Source organism: Arvicanthis niloticus, chromosome 28 (genome assembly GCF_011762505.2).
Source record: "Arvicanthis niloticus isolate mArvNil1 chromosome 28, mArvNil1.pat.X, whole genome shotgun sequence".
Taxonomy (NCBI): domain Eukaryota; kingdom Metazoa; phylum Chordata; class Mammalia; order Rodentia; family Muridae; genus Arvicanthis; species Arvicanthis niloticus.
Genome location: NC_133436.1, coordinates 12560794 through 12574126, shown reverse-complemented (window position 1 = coordinate 12574126; position 13333 = coordinate 12560794). Strand labels below are relative to the sequence as shown.

Here is a 13333-nt window from a genome sequence, read left to right as displayed (position 1 = left end):
ATTTTATTTTTAACAGTAGAGTATGCTAAGAGGCACCCTCGGCTCAACACATTGAAACAAAAGAGAACAGCCCATCTGTGCAGGCCGTGGAAGAGGGGCTTTAATTAAAAGGAAGGTTGAGCTTTGTAGGTCACCTTGCTTATCTCCTCACAAAATCAGGTTCACCGACTCTGGCTTGCACTCAGTAGGAACTTTGTAGCCCGGGCAGTGTCACTTTAATCTAAAGAACCTACTATGCTGTCTGCTAGACTCCGGTCCTAGGACACTCAACTGTAGGTTGAAGGTTTTGTGGCTGGGTTGGTGTCCCAGTCCCTCTACTTGAGGCCCTGGCTGGTTACAGCTGGTTCAGCCTCCATGTTCTTTATTGCTAGCTGTCTTTGCTAGGGTTACTCTTGTAGATTCTATGGAGTTTCCATCACACTAGGCTTCCACCTTGCCCCTGAAATGTCCCCCAATTCCAGTCTTTTCTCCCTTCCTTCTCCTGCTACCTAATCCCTTCTGTACTCAACTCTACTTGCCCCCCTCCCTAGTCCACCTGTAAAAATCTATTTCTCCTTCCCAAGGAAATTCATACATCCTCCCTTAAGCCCATCAAAGAGACCAGAGAGATTTCATCCTGCCATTGATGGCAGCAGACGCAGAGTCCCAGGACCAAACAGTAGGCAGAGTGTGGGGAAATTCTGCAGAGTTGTAGAGGGGAGGATGGGAGGAACCAGAGGGACCAGGGACTCACCATGAGAGCAAGGCCATAATCAAGTGACTAGGACTCATGGGAACACAGGTAGGGAAAACACAGGGGTCTGACATAGGTCCTCTGCATCTATGCTATGGCTGAATAGTGTGGGAACAGGACAGAGGATGGGGAGTGGAGACCGAGAAGAAACATATCCCAGAAAATCCGACTCCAGAGACCAGAATCAGGGTGCAGATCTGAGTTTATTGTCCAGCTCATAAACTTATATACAATGTTTGAGCTGATCTCAAGCGTCTAAATTCCCGGCCAATCATATGTGGACACACTGTGCTCCAATGAAAGCCCTGACTAATGAGGTAACTCAGGAGGGCAGGAAAGGGGGAGTATCAACATCTGTGAGGAAAATGGGGGAAACAGCCACCACCCTGGCCTTGCTTATTCTTAGAAAAGTAACTAGTTGTTAAATTAATACGGTCTGGGGCAGCAAGATGGCTCAGTGGGTAAAGGTGCCAGTCTGAATACCTGAGTCTATCTCCCAAGGCTTACACTGTAGAAGAGAACCACTTTAACAAGTTGTCTTCTGATTTCCACAGTGTGTGCTGTGGTTTGTGCATGCACACGCACGCACACCTGCACATGCACACGGAGGTTTTAAAAAAGAAACATGTAGGTTTGCTTGTTATGTGATGCAAGATAACACTTAAACTTGTAAATAAGACAACATTTGAATCTTATGAGTATTCATGATATAAACCTCATTTCCATAATGATCAGCTCCTTAAGGCTTTTTTCTTTTTCTTTTTCTTTTTCTTCTTCTACACATCTGAGATCCTTTAAACATTCAGAAAGCTTCTGTTTTGAGATTTAGATTTTCTCCGTCTGGTTTTAAAGTGGCACATCATTTAAGTTTTCTTTGACTCAAGAGACTTCGAACTTGTTTCTACTTTGCTTTAAAAGTTAAAAATGTATTTCTCACTTAATATATATAGCAGCAGTTTTGGGGGCTTATGCAGTGTGTCCCCTGTCACCTCTAGGGCCTCCTCAGAGCCAGGCAGGAACCTGTGCCTAGAGGCAGTGTGGTTCCCTTGCAGAGCAGCCCTGATGGTGAGGAATCCCTGAGGCTGAGGCTGACTGGGGAACTACAGGCAGAAATTCCTGACACTTTTATTTGATGGACATGGATCACAAGCGGGGTGGTTTTATTTACATATATTTGCATATATACACATTCATTTGCATATATTCACTGTAAAAAATAATGGATTTCTTGAAGGTATTTTCATGTGTACATTGGATCTTTTGATCATTTATAACTATCTTCTACCCCCTCTCCTCCTGGTGGACACTTTCTCTTCACAGAAAGCCTGCTTTCTATTTTTATGGCTTTTTTTTTTTTTTTTTAAATGTCTCAGTTACACATACGAGAAAGCATGTGATGCTTTGTCTTTTGAAGTCTGGGCTTATTTCACTTGACATGGTGATCACTAGTTCTGTCCATGTTCCTGCAAATGACTTGATTTCATTCTTAAAGCCGGACAAAAGCCCTCTGCCTGCAGATACCAGGTTTTCTTTGATCTTTTTGTCTGTTGCTAGACTCCTAATCTCCTTGCATAGCTTGGCTATGGGAAAAGTTCTGTAAACATGGATGCTTAGGTATCTCCCTCAGGTGCTGCCTGACGTTCCTCTGGGTGTGTTCCTGTTGAGTAATGTGGTTGAGGGTCATAGGACTGCCTGCTTCTACTTTCCTGAGCTTGCCCTTCTCACAACAGGGATCAAGCTGTTTCTGGCAGAAAGACTGAGAGCATTTTCATCTTTACTTCTACTCCACCATAGACTCCCTCTGTAGCTCATTTATCCCCTAATCATGCATTCATGAGTATATTTTTTGGGCATTCACTGCATGCCAGGAATTTTTAAAGCAACGGTCTTTCTGGTAAGAAATGATCTTAACTAGATCTCAGCTATATGTGATTTACATTCATTTTAATGTTTTTTTTTTTTTTAATGGGTGTGAGTGTTTTGCCTGCATTTGTGTGTGCATACTGTGTGTATGAAATGCCTACAGAGACCAGAAGAAGGTTTTAGATGCCCTGGGACTGCAGTTACAGACAATTGTGAGCCACGCTGTGTCTGGGGAATCAAATATGGGTTCTCTGAAAGAGCACCTACAGCTCTTAACCACTGGGCTATCTCTCCAGCTTCCAATTTACATTTGTAGGCAGACCTTGGGCTAAATGATTTACATTTAATGTTGTAAGTGATGCTTACAGAAACCATTGGAGGCAAGAGGTGGTGTCCCCACTTTACAGACTGGGAGATAGGCTCGGAGGAATTAAGGCATTTGTATACAATCACAGTGCAGTGTTGGAAGACAGGCCAGAGGGACTGTAATGCTTTGACCCTGGGTGAGTTGGTTTGCTTCCTGGGTACCACAACTGAGGTGCAAACAAAACGTGTCTGTTGTGTATTTGTGTGGGTTTTCAGCATCTTATCTGGGATGCAAATCTTTGGGCAAGAAAGCTGCTAACACTCCGTTCTCTCTAGTCTCTGTGCTGGTTTGAAGACTTGGTGTTTGGTGCAGCTTGGTATATTTAGATTCTTTTAGGTCTGCTGGGGAGAAAACTTACCTTCCCAGGCAATATTTCTGAAACCCTTTGGGTTCTTGCATGCGGTAGGTCTACAGGTGCTCATCTCAGTTCCCTGTTGGTTCAGCCCGTGTGATCTGAAGGACTTCACAGGAAATGACCTTCTGTGCAAGAAGTGTCCAGAACCGTTTTTTTTCCCCCTTGGTATGACTGTATCTAAGAAATGGATGTTTATGCATGTGAGGAATTAGTCTTTGGGAATCTTGTTTGGATCAAGGCAGTTAATACTACTTTTAACTCTTGTTTATTGTTGTTAGGTTTTCATTTATTTAACTCATTTATGTTAAATTTAAATTTAACATAAATTTAATTAAATTTAATTAATTTATGCTGATTATCAGTCAGTGGTAAGGAATGCTTCCGCTGAGCCGAGTTTTCAGTAATTGTTGTGTGTAACCTTCCAAGCGGGGCTGATACAGGATTGAGTTTCTTGGATTCTAAGGTTATTGATATTAGATCATATTACCTTATAAGGCTGCATTTTGACACTGAAGGAGGGGGTTCAGTGTATGAGCACTTAGCATGTGGGAGGCTGTACATTTCGTCACCAAAATTGGAAAAGAAAATTAATTTTAGATTTTCTTGGCCTTTAAAAATACATCTATTTTTGGTCTCATTTGTGGTGAGTGTTGCTGTTACCCACCCCATTTTATGATGAAGCAAATAGAGTTCAGAGGGTATTGATATTAATCAAGTGAGTCCCTGACCTGGGAGCTGAGATATTTTCATTATACTCATCATAATTTAATTTTTTATTGTTACTTATATGATAATAGTGTATATGTGTTTGTATAACTTATTTTGATTTTTATACATGGCTGAATATCAAATCCAGTGCCTTCTGCATGCTAAGAAACACTTATCACCAAGTGCTCAATGTTAAAAAAAAAAAAAAAAAGATAATTTGACAATTTCACCCTTGTCTGTAATATATTCTGGTTGCACTCTTACCAGTACCCTCTCTTATCCTCACCTACACCCCTTTTCCTACCATGTCTAGATTCAACTCTGATGTCTTTTTACTGTGACTTTGCTTTTGCTCTGTGACCCACTGAGGTTACTCAGGGGGCAGTCTGTATAGGCGTGGCTGTGGAGCTGTCCGTTAGAGCATGGGTATCGGCAGTGGCTACATCACTGAGCACAGTGATTTCCTCTTCCAACTCTCCGTTGCCAATAGCTCCCCGAACAGTCTGTTTCCCATGATCCTCTTATCTGTGGCCGACTGTTGATAGGCCCAGTCTCCTACAGACCCTGTGTAGGCACCCGCAGCTTGCCACAGTATCTGAGGGCTTACAACTGCTATGGCCGTGGTTCGTGGCTGGCCTCTCCATCAACTGGCTTTCTGTCCTTCCTATCCACTCTCCCATGATTTCAATTTATTCTAGAGGAATAAATAAATTCCAGATTTCAATTTATTCTAGAGGAATTTCTACATCGTTTCATGAGTTTACCCCTTCCATCTCTTCTCCAATAAAGGCTGAAACCCTCACGAGCATGCCTTTGTAAACATGTGTGTTCCCACTATGTAGACTAGTCACAGTCAGAGGACACGTTTTGTTTAGTCTTGACGAGGCATTTGAGTAAAAAACAGTGTTTTCCATGGATTGACACATGTGAACACACATGCCATTTATTCCCTCCTTTTATTAAGAAAATTTTGCAGTTTTTCTGAATATAACGTCATCCAAAAGACTATATAGTGAGCACCCCATCAACTTGCCATTTAAATTCTATGATTGTTAGCATTTCTATGGTATTTGCTGTTAACTATATACTTTTTTTTACATTATATGCTTCTGAAGTGAATACTTCCCAAGCAGCAATTTATATGTTTCTCGGGGGATCTTTGCCAAGGAGTTTAATTTCAGATGCCTGTTAACACATATGCCCTGTTCCACCATCTTGTAATGGAGCCGTAAAAAGATGAAGCCCGGCTTTCCGATTTAAAAATATTCTGAGTTTTGGAATTTTGAGATGGAGATCTCAACTGAGAGCATTTTACTGAATCTTCCTTGTCTAAGGAGCTTGAAAAACTATCTTATGTCACTCAAAACCCCACTGACCTGGTACGTGCTGAGGTTACTAAGGTAACTTCAACAGTGATCGCAAGTCCCCTTGAAACATCAGACTATAGCAGGGATTTGTTACCATCGCTTGTTCTGATATAAAGGGGATCTACTTACAAAATGTATCATGAGATCAGAATTACCTTCAAATCTAGAAGCAGGAACAATCTATGGCTGTCCACGTGATTCCACACAGGTAAAATTGTGCGGACAGGGTGTTTCCTCGGCTGCTTCTGGGTTTCTACCTTCTGGCAGAATTTTTCTGTGTGTATCTAGGAGTCTTCTCCAGTGTCAGAGTTACATTAAACACTTTTTATCCCGCCCCCCCCCACTCTAGATTTATTTATGTATATATGCTATTTGTCTGTTTTGTTTTTTGTGAATGCGTGTGGTATATGCACGTGCACGCATCTGTGTGTGCCAGTCTGGAGGCCAGACACTGACTTTTGGCTATCTTTCCTATCACTTTGAGACAGAGTCTCTCAGTGAACTTAGAGATTCTCATTTTGGCTAGACTGGCTATCCAGTGGACCCTCAGATCCACCCATCTCCCCTCTTTCCAGCCCTGGGTTCCAGCCTGGGTACACCCAGCTTTTATGTAGGTACCAGGGATGGAACTCAGGTCCCGCCGTGTACACCCTTTGTCCACTAAGCCACCCCCACCTCAGACCTGCTCTTTTTTTTTTTTTTTTTAAAGTAACAGTGGAGATACTGCTAGGTTTAAGGGGGTGGGAGGCAGTGAGTTGGCAGTATTCTTAGTCCTTTGGTATTTACCTAGAGCCTTTCAAAAATACATATTTGGGGAATTCCCAAGTTTTGTGTTCTGTGACTTGGCTTCCATGGCAACCTTCTTACTCAGCCAGAGGCTGTGGTTACTTGGGGGTGTGTCTTTGCTCAGACGCCTTGTACTGACCAATTCTGTCACCTTATACATTCATTTTGACCTCTGCTATCTACCAGTTATCTTTGGGACAGAATCACACTCTGTAGCCCAGGCTACCCTTCAACTTCTGACAACATTTTTTTTTTTTTTTTACCTCAGCCTCCCAGATGCTGGGGACACACAGGCATGGGTCACCATGTTAGGTAATGACATCTGTGTTTAAATCTATACTGGGTGGGGGCTGAGTTGAGTGACTTTTAGATCCACTCCATCAGTATTAAAAGTTTTCGGCTCTGTGTTAATTTAAAAATATTTTTTTTGTGGCAGTTCTATTTGCTTTGGAAATGTTAGACTGATGCCTTTCTGCAATTTTTATCTCAATTTTTTTTGAAGTTATGAAGCATCTCAACAGTGTGTTCTGCTATATAAAATATTGTTCTCAGCGTGGGTTTGTATGTGTGAATGTATACATGTCAATAAGGTACATCTTAAAATCCAAATAGGGAATTAGAAGTTTATCTAACTGTAGTAGAATCTGGGCCTTAATAATTCACCAAGTGCATATTTAGCTCTGTTCACTTTTTAAAAAATGGTTTGTATATCCACATATGCCACAGTGCATGCGTGGTCGGTGACAGATATGGGTGTCAGTTCACAATTCTACCTTGCTGAGGTAGGTGCTGGGTACCGCAGTCTAGCTGGCCTAAAAGCTTTCTGGGGATTTCCTCCTGTCTCAATGTAGAAATACCAGGATTACAGATGTACCCCACTGTATCTGGCCATTTTATGTGGGTTCTAGGGTTCATGGATGTTTGCACCAGCAAGAAATTTAATTCACTGAACCCTTATCTTAAGGGCCCTCATCCCACGTTTCTAGAATAAGAATTCTTGCCACATGTTCAAGATGGGTTATGTGCCTGTATTCTTAGAATACACACATCTGAATGTATATGACTTTTGGTTTTTCTGTGGAATATAACCCTAGAAATTTAAGCACTACAACAGAAATGTAATTTGACTCTACATATCGCACAACAACAATAACAAAACTCTAGTATAAAAATGACCTGGGGGCTGGAAAGAGATGGCTCAGAGGTTAAGAGCACTGGCTGCTCTTCCAGAGATCCTGAGTTCAATTCCCAGCAACCACATGGCTCACAACCATCTGTAATGGGATCTGATGTCTTCTTCTGGTGTGTAGGCAAACATGCAGGCAGAACACTGTATCCATAGTAAATAAATAAATCCAAAAACAATGACTGAAAAATTTCGTATATTTTTATATTTAACATCTTTCATCAATGGTTACAGTGACACTTCAAAATACTCTGCCTCTGTTGTATAAACTTAATTTACAGTAATGTAATGCATACTCTTGATAAAATGGCTCTGCACTTAGTTTCCAAGGACTTTGAGTGTAAGACTCTGTTGCTGTGCTAACTTAAGCAGGAGGGCTGGGGGCTGGGGGGTGGGGAGCCCGATTCCAACAAGGAACACAGAGTGAGGATATAGCCGATAGTCTGCAAATCACAGCAGCATTTCCAGGGGCCGCTCTGAAGGCAGTTTTTCTGACCATAGCATTCCATCTGTGGTTTTGACTGCTTCCCCAAACACAAGGATGGTAGGTGTGTATTCTCAGTGCTACGGGCCTTTATAAAAGATGCCAGTGCAGCCCTGGTGAGTAGGGCTTTATTTTGTAACCCTCGGAGGCAGGCTCCTATGGAACTTCGGTGGTCATGGTGGATTGCTGGCCCAACAAAAGCCTAGTCATGGGCAGCCCGGTGTCTCTGAGGCATGCATGGTGGCAGGCTGTCCTGGGTAATCACTCCAGGCAGCCCACGGAAAAACCGCTTTCTGGTTAAGTCTGCCTCATAGCGTTCCATCAATGGAAAAAATTGAACATGATGAGGGTGTGTAACAAGCAGACAGAAATATATCCAGCATTGCACAGGATCCGTTTTTAGCTCTCAACGGCTGAGCAGTCGAAGTGTTAGACACCGTTTCCTGGCTCAGCAGGGCAGAGGGAAGACAGAGTAGCTTCTAGCTGGGTGAACCTTTGTTAACCGAAAGTTCCCGAGAACAACTGGCCACAGCCGCCGTTCTGTCCAAGGTAAGGTTATAAAAATGTTTGTCTATCCTTGTGAGTTGAGACTTAATTTATCCGGGAAGATACATTTCCTGGGCAGCGTGTCCTCGGGGCTTTCTCCCACGTTAGTTTATCCTCAACGTGAGTTACTGAACAGAATGGAATTATTATCTCAAAGTTTAGTGCATATGTGCATAGTTCAGACGCCTCGGGGTGATGTGTTACTATTGCCTTAGAATATTTTATGAATTGAAAATTCTCCAGGCTGATTTGTATGGACTGAGTTTTTCCCCCCCCAAGCTACCCGAAGAAAGTGCCATGTCTCAGTCTCATCTTGTTAAAATGTGGGTGACTGTTGCATACCTTTCCAGTCAATTTCTTTCAGGGTGGAATAGGAAACTGAGATGTGACTGAGATTGTATTTTTGTTGTTTCCCGGTGATTGCACCAAATGCAGTTTTTAGCCGAGTAAGAGTTTATTTTCTAACTTCTAATTTGCTGTTCACTGTTTAGTATTATATTTGTCCTTAGGCTTGTCTTGAGTTTTTGGGAAGGCAGGATGGGGAGAATCGTTGTAGTTCTGGGTAAGAGGCCCTCCGTTTAAGCAGAGCGAGGGATCTGGGTGGTGACCATTCATTAGAGCCTGAACTCCAAGCACTCGCTGTCCCTGTTGAGGGCGTGTGCCGACAGCGACAGCGGGGAGAGAGAGAGAGAAACCCTAGCCTGGGTTCCTCTTGCTTGGTCGGCCATTCATTTGGCTCAGCATGTAATTCTCAGAAAATTGGTGGGTGGAGAGAGCGAAAATAGGAAGGTCTTTTGAAGTCATAACTTGGAAGTGTATTTATAGGCTATCTGGAGAGTATGGGATAGTCTGCATGGCTGGTGGAGTGTTTCCTGGTGTGTTTTAGCTTTTTACTGTGGCCTTAAGTCAGGGATAGGGATTCTGACAATCTGTTTCCTTTCACTATAAAGATAACTATGGCAACTGGGGTTGTGCAGTGAAAGTTCATTTGTAGCTGTAGAAGGATGTCTCCCCATGGGTGTGGTGGGCACCCTTAGTCCATCCTGTCCTTTATAGAAATGTCTTTGGGAGGGTGGAGGAGTTGGGGTGAAGTTCAGGTCAGTTCTACCCACAGAATAACGGGTCGCATTGTTGATTCCTTTTAATTTCAGAAATGTTGCTCAGGCCGAGAGGGGACAGCTCAGAGTGGGAATTCTCGGCTCCTTTCTCTGCTGAGCTGGACAGTTGGCACTGGCTTTGGTTTTCTTGTGTTCGTAGGCTGATACAGAACCCAGTGACTCAGGTCCATGACACCAGAATAGTGTGTTAGGTGGTGTTAGGAATACATTCAGATAAAACCATGCAAAGCCTTCTCAGGCCATGCTTGGGGGGGAATAGTCAAGGGGGAGGCCCAGGGTTCTTGGGACGAGATTGCCACTTCGTGACCCCACTCACACTCACTCGGTCGGACAGAAGATGCTTCTTGATGGACTGAGTCTGTACTTACTCTGCAGTTAGTACAAGGTCTCTGAAGCTCCTTTGAGACATAAGTGTGGAACGGCTGAATGAGCTCTGAATCATTCCTTAAGAAACCCAGGCACTTTCCCAGATCTGGGCAGACCTCCAGGTTTGCTCTGCTCTGTAAAAGTCACTTACATGGTGAAAAGAACTGGAGTTAGTGTGATCTTGTGTCTCAGTCGCTAGATGTCTTAGAGAAAATTATTTTCCGTTCACAGACACTCAGAGCCAATGTCATTTTGGACATATTTTTTTTTTAAGAAATAACATTTTTCTCCATTGGAGTTAAGAGTGTCTTAGATGCAGGCCAAGAAAGTGATGGCTTTGTGAGAAAGGTAGAGGCTTTGGATAGAAACGATTGAAAGAAATCATTGCTATTGAAGAAAATAAAAGTAGTAAGGATATGGAATACATGGAGCTAATAATTGGATTTTAATAGCAGTGGTGGCTTATCTTTTTATTACCCAGTCTTGTTTAGTGAGCTATAGAGCCCCGATAATTCTGTCTTGGTTTTATATTATATTATTTTATTTTATTTTATTTTATTGTAGTTCTGACGTTAGAATCCAGGAGGGTCTCTGGCATAGCAGTTAAGTGCTCTACTGTTCACACACACACACACACACACACGCACACACACACGCACGCACACACGCACGCACACACACATGCACACACACATGCACACACACATACACGCACACACACACACACATACACACACACACACACACACATACACACACACACACACACACGCACACACGCATGCACACACGCATGCACACACACATGCACACACACATACACGCACACACGCATGCACACACACATGCACACACACATGCACACACATACACGCACACGCACACACGCACGCACGCATGTGCACACACATGCACACACACACACACACCTAGCTTCTCAGCCCTACTTAAAACATAACAACTTAAAAGCTAACAATTGTTGGGAAGATTCAACTGTGTCTCAAAATCTGTTTTATGTTATTCCTCTCAGCCTCCCCCTCCCTTTCTCTTTCTGGATCTTGTTTCATTTGTTTCATTTGTTTTTTGTTTTTTGAGACAGTTTCTTTCTATGTAGCCCTGGCTATTCTGGAATTTACTTTGTAGACCAGGCTGGCCTGGAGTGCCAGGATTAAAGGTGTGGACGAAGTTAGTGTTGACTAGAGCCTGTCTCCCCCAGTTCTTTATAGTCCATATCTGTGGAAACAGAGAGCTGAAAATGAATCTTAGTTTTATAAATTGGATCACTGAAAATCCACAGCACCGAAGTGGTGTATCCAAAATGACAGAAACAGTTATTAGTCCAGAGATCTGAAAGGAGTTAGGGCATCCAGTAGCCAAGCTGGGATGAGTGTCCAGATATTTTGTTAATTCTATTCTCGCACTATTTAAAAATCGGGAATACTTTGGTATATATCTGTGTCTGTATACCATTATTAAGTTAATAAAGACCTGTATGTACATGTATGTATGCACACGTACATATTTCACATGCATATATACATCCACCTCTGCCTTTATTCTTCTCTTTTCATCTCTTCACAGATCTTATCAGCTCAGACAGAATTATTTTTTATATTATTTTATTTTTTGGTTTTTCGAGACTGGGTTTCTCTGTGTAGCCCTAGCTGTCCTGGAACTCACTTGGTAGACCAGGCTGGCCTCAAACTCAGAAATCCGCCTGCCTCTGCCTCCCAAGTGCTGGGATTAAAGGCGTGCGCCACCACCGCCCGGCAGCTCAGACAGATTTAAACATCTATGTAGAGGAAGGATTATTGCCTTGTTATTCTTTAACACAGTTCAAAGCTCCACGTAAGCCATGGCCCCCCATCTTTGTATTGTTGCTATAGAGAACTTCTAGCTCCTTGATAAAGCACTTGCAATTGGCATCCTTGTACCAGTCTATCCCCTCTTGGTCTTTAATTAAGAGGTGGGACTTTTCTTTGCATTGCTACATTTTTACTCCCCCCTCGATCCATAAAGAACACAGATTTGCTTTTGCTCACGGTTTTTAAGTCTGTGAAATCTAAGAGCATGACACAAGGAGACAGGCCGTAGGCAGACTTACTGTGCAGCAGGTTAGTCTCACATGGACAGATTCAGTTTTGCTGTAGTAAGAAAACCCTCACATCTTTGGGAATTTGGACAATCCAGGAAGAGAGGCTCGGACCTGAGTGATGTCATTTCTAGGTCCCACTTCCCGCAATACCTGATATTGGAGAGTGAGATTTCAACATGAATTTTGGAGGGGACAAAATTGTCAAGTTTTATTTGGAAGAGTCCCCTGCTGTGTGAGCCAACATTAGGATGTTACTTGGGTTTCTCCAGGGTGAATTTAAGGCTTTGGGCCTCTTGATCCCTTATAAACTCTGGAGACTAGAAGTCTGAAATTACAGTACAGCAGGGCCATATTCCTTCTGAGATACTGGGAAGAAGACTTCCTTGACTATTTTAGCATCTGGTGGAGGCCACTAGCTCTTGGTGTCCTTAGTTTGTAGCTACATGACTGATCTCTGCCCTGCTCTGTGGTGTCATTCTGATAGAGTCTGCTTAGGTTTTGGTTAGTCCTTGCCCTGGCAGATGCATTATGGCAAGGACCAACAAACAGTGATGGTCTGAAGTGTCACAAGTCACTCAGAGACAGACAAAGTTTACCTATGAAGTGCTGGACCAGGTTACCACTTACACTCCAGCCGGGATGTGGCTCTTGCTAGAGATGGCATCCAAGGGAGATGATGCATGGAGTTCTCAGGGCTTCGATGGAGGCTGGGCAATCCTGGGTATCTTTAGGTCAATCCCAGGGAATAGTTCACATTTAGCTTGTGTGCTGGGCATGGTACACAGGCTTACACTCACGTTGGAGAAGGGTTTCCAGGATGGAGCAGGAAGGGAGGAGGCAGGCTGGTAAGTTTGATGCTAGAGTCCATAAGAGGGAAAATGGTGGAAAAAGCTCTCCTGGAGAGAGAACACACTGGCTTTCAGCCTCTCCGTGGCTACCACTAGCAGGTGGAAAGGCACCCGACAGGTGAGTGAACAGGAAGCCCGCACAGGCAGTGGAAACAAAGCTGAGCCATGGTGTAAAAGAGGTAGGAAAGGGTGTGGAGCTCCATTCTTCACCAGGGCGCTCTGGATCTTTTCTTCCTTTTAATTCCAACTGCTCGGATGCAACGCCTCTGCTCGGATGCTGTGATGGTTAAAAGTGCGTCTCTGTTCACATCTTCATGGACCTCATTCTCAAACTGAACTCCAGTTGGACTTTCTCCACCTTCCCCCTGCTCTGGTCTAGCTCACAAAGAACCTTTAACCTTTCGAAGTGTGTGAAACCCAATGTTCCCTCCCCTGTCCTTGAAATAGGAGTGCTTGATAGTTTTATATATTATTCTAATTTTATTCCTAACCCCAGTCTTATTCCCTAAAT

At 43.2% G+C, this 13333-nt stretch overlaps 1 protein-coding gene across 4 annotated transcripts in view; it reads left to right on the top strand.

Annotated features, from left to right (window-relative positions):
* Positions 1-13333, top strand: part of Tiam2 (TIAM Rac1 associated GEF 2) — a 204525-nt gene that overhangs the window by 68916 nt on the left and 122276 nt on the right. The window contains exon 1 of one of the 4 annotated variants that reach the window (XM_076926717.1): positions 8017-8398. The exons of the other annotated variants lie outside the window; for them this stretch is intronic. The gene's annotated coding sequence lies outside the window, so the exon portion shown is untranslated. Of the gene's footprint in view, positions 1-8016; positions 8399-13333 lie in introns of those variants that run through there. 4 annotated transcript variants of the gene reach the window in all.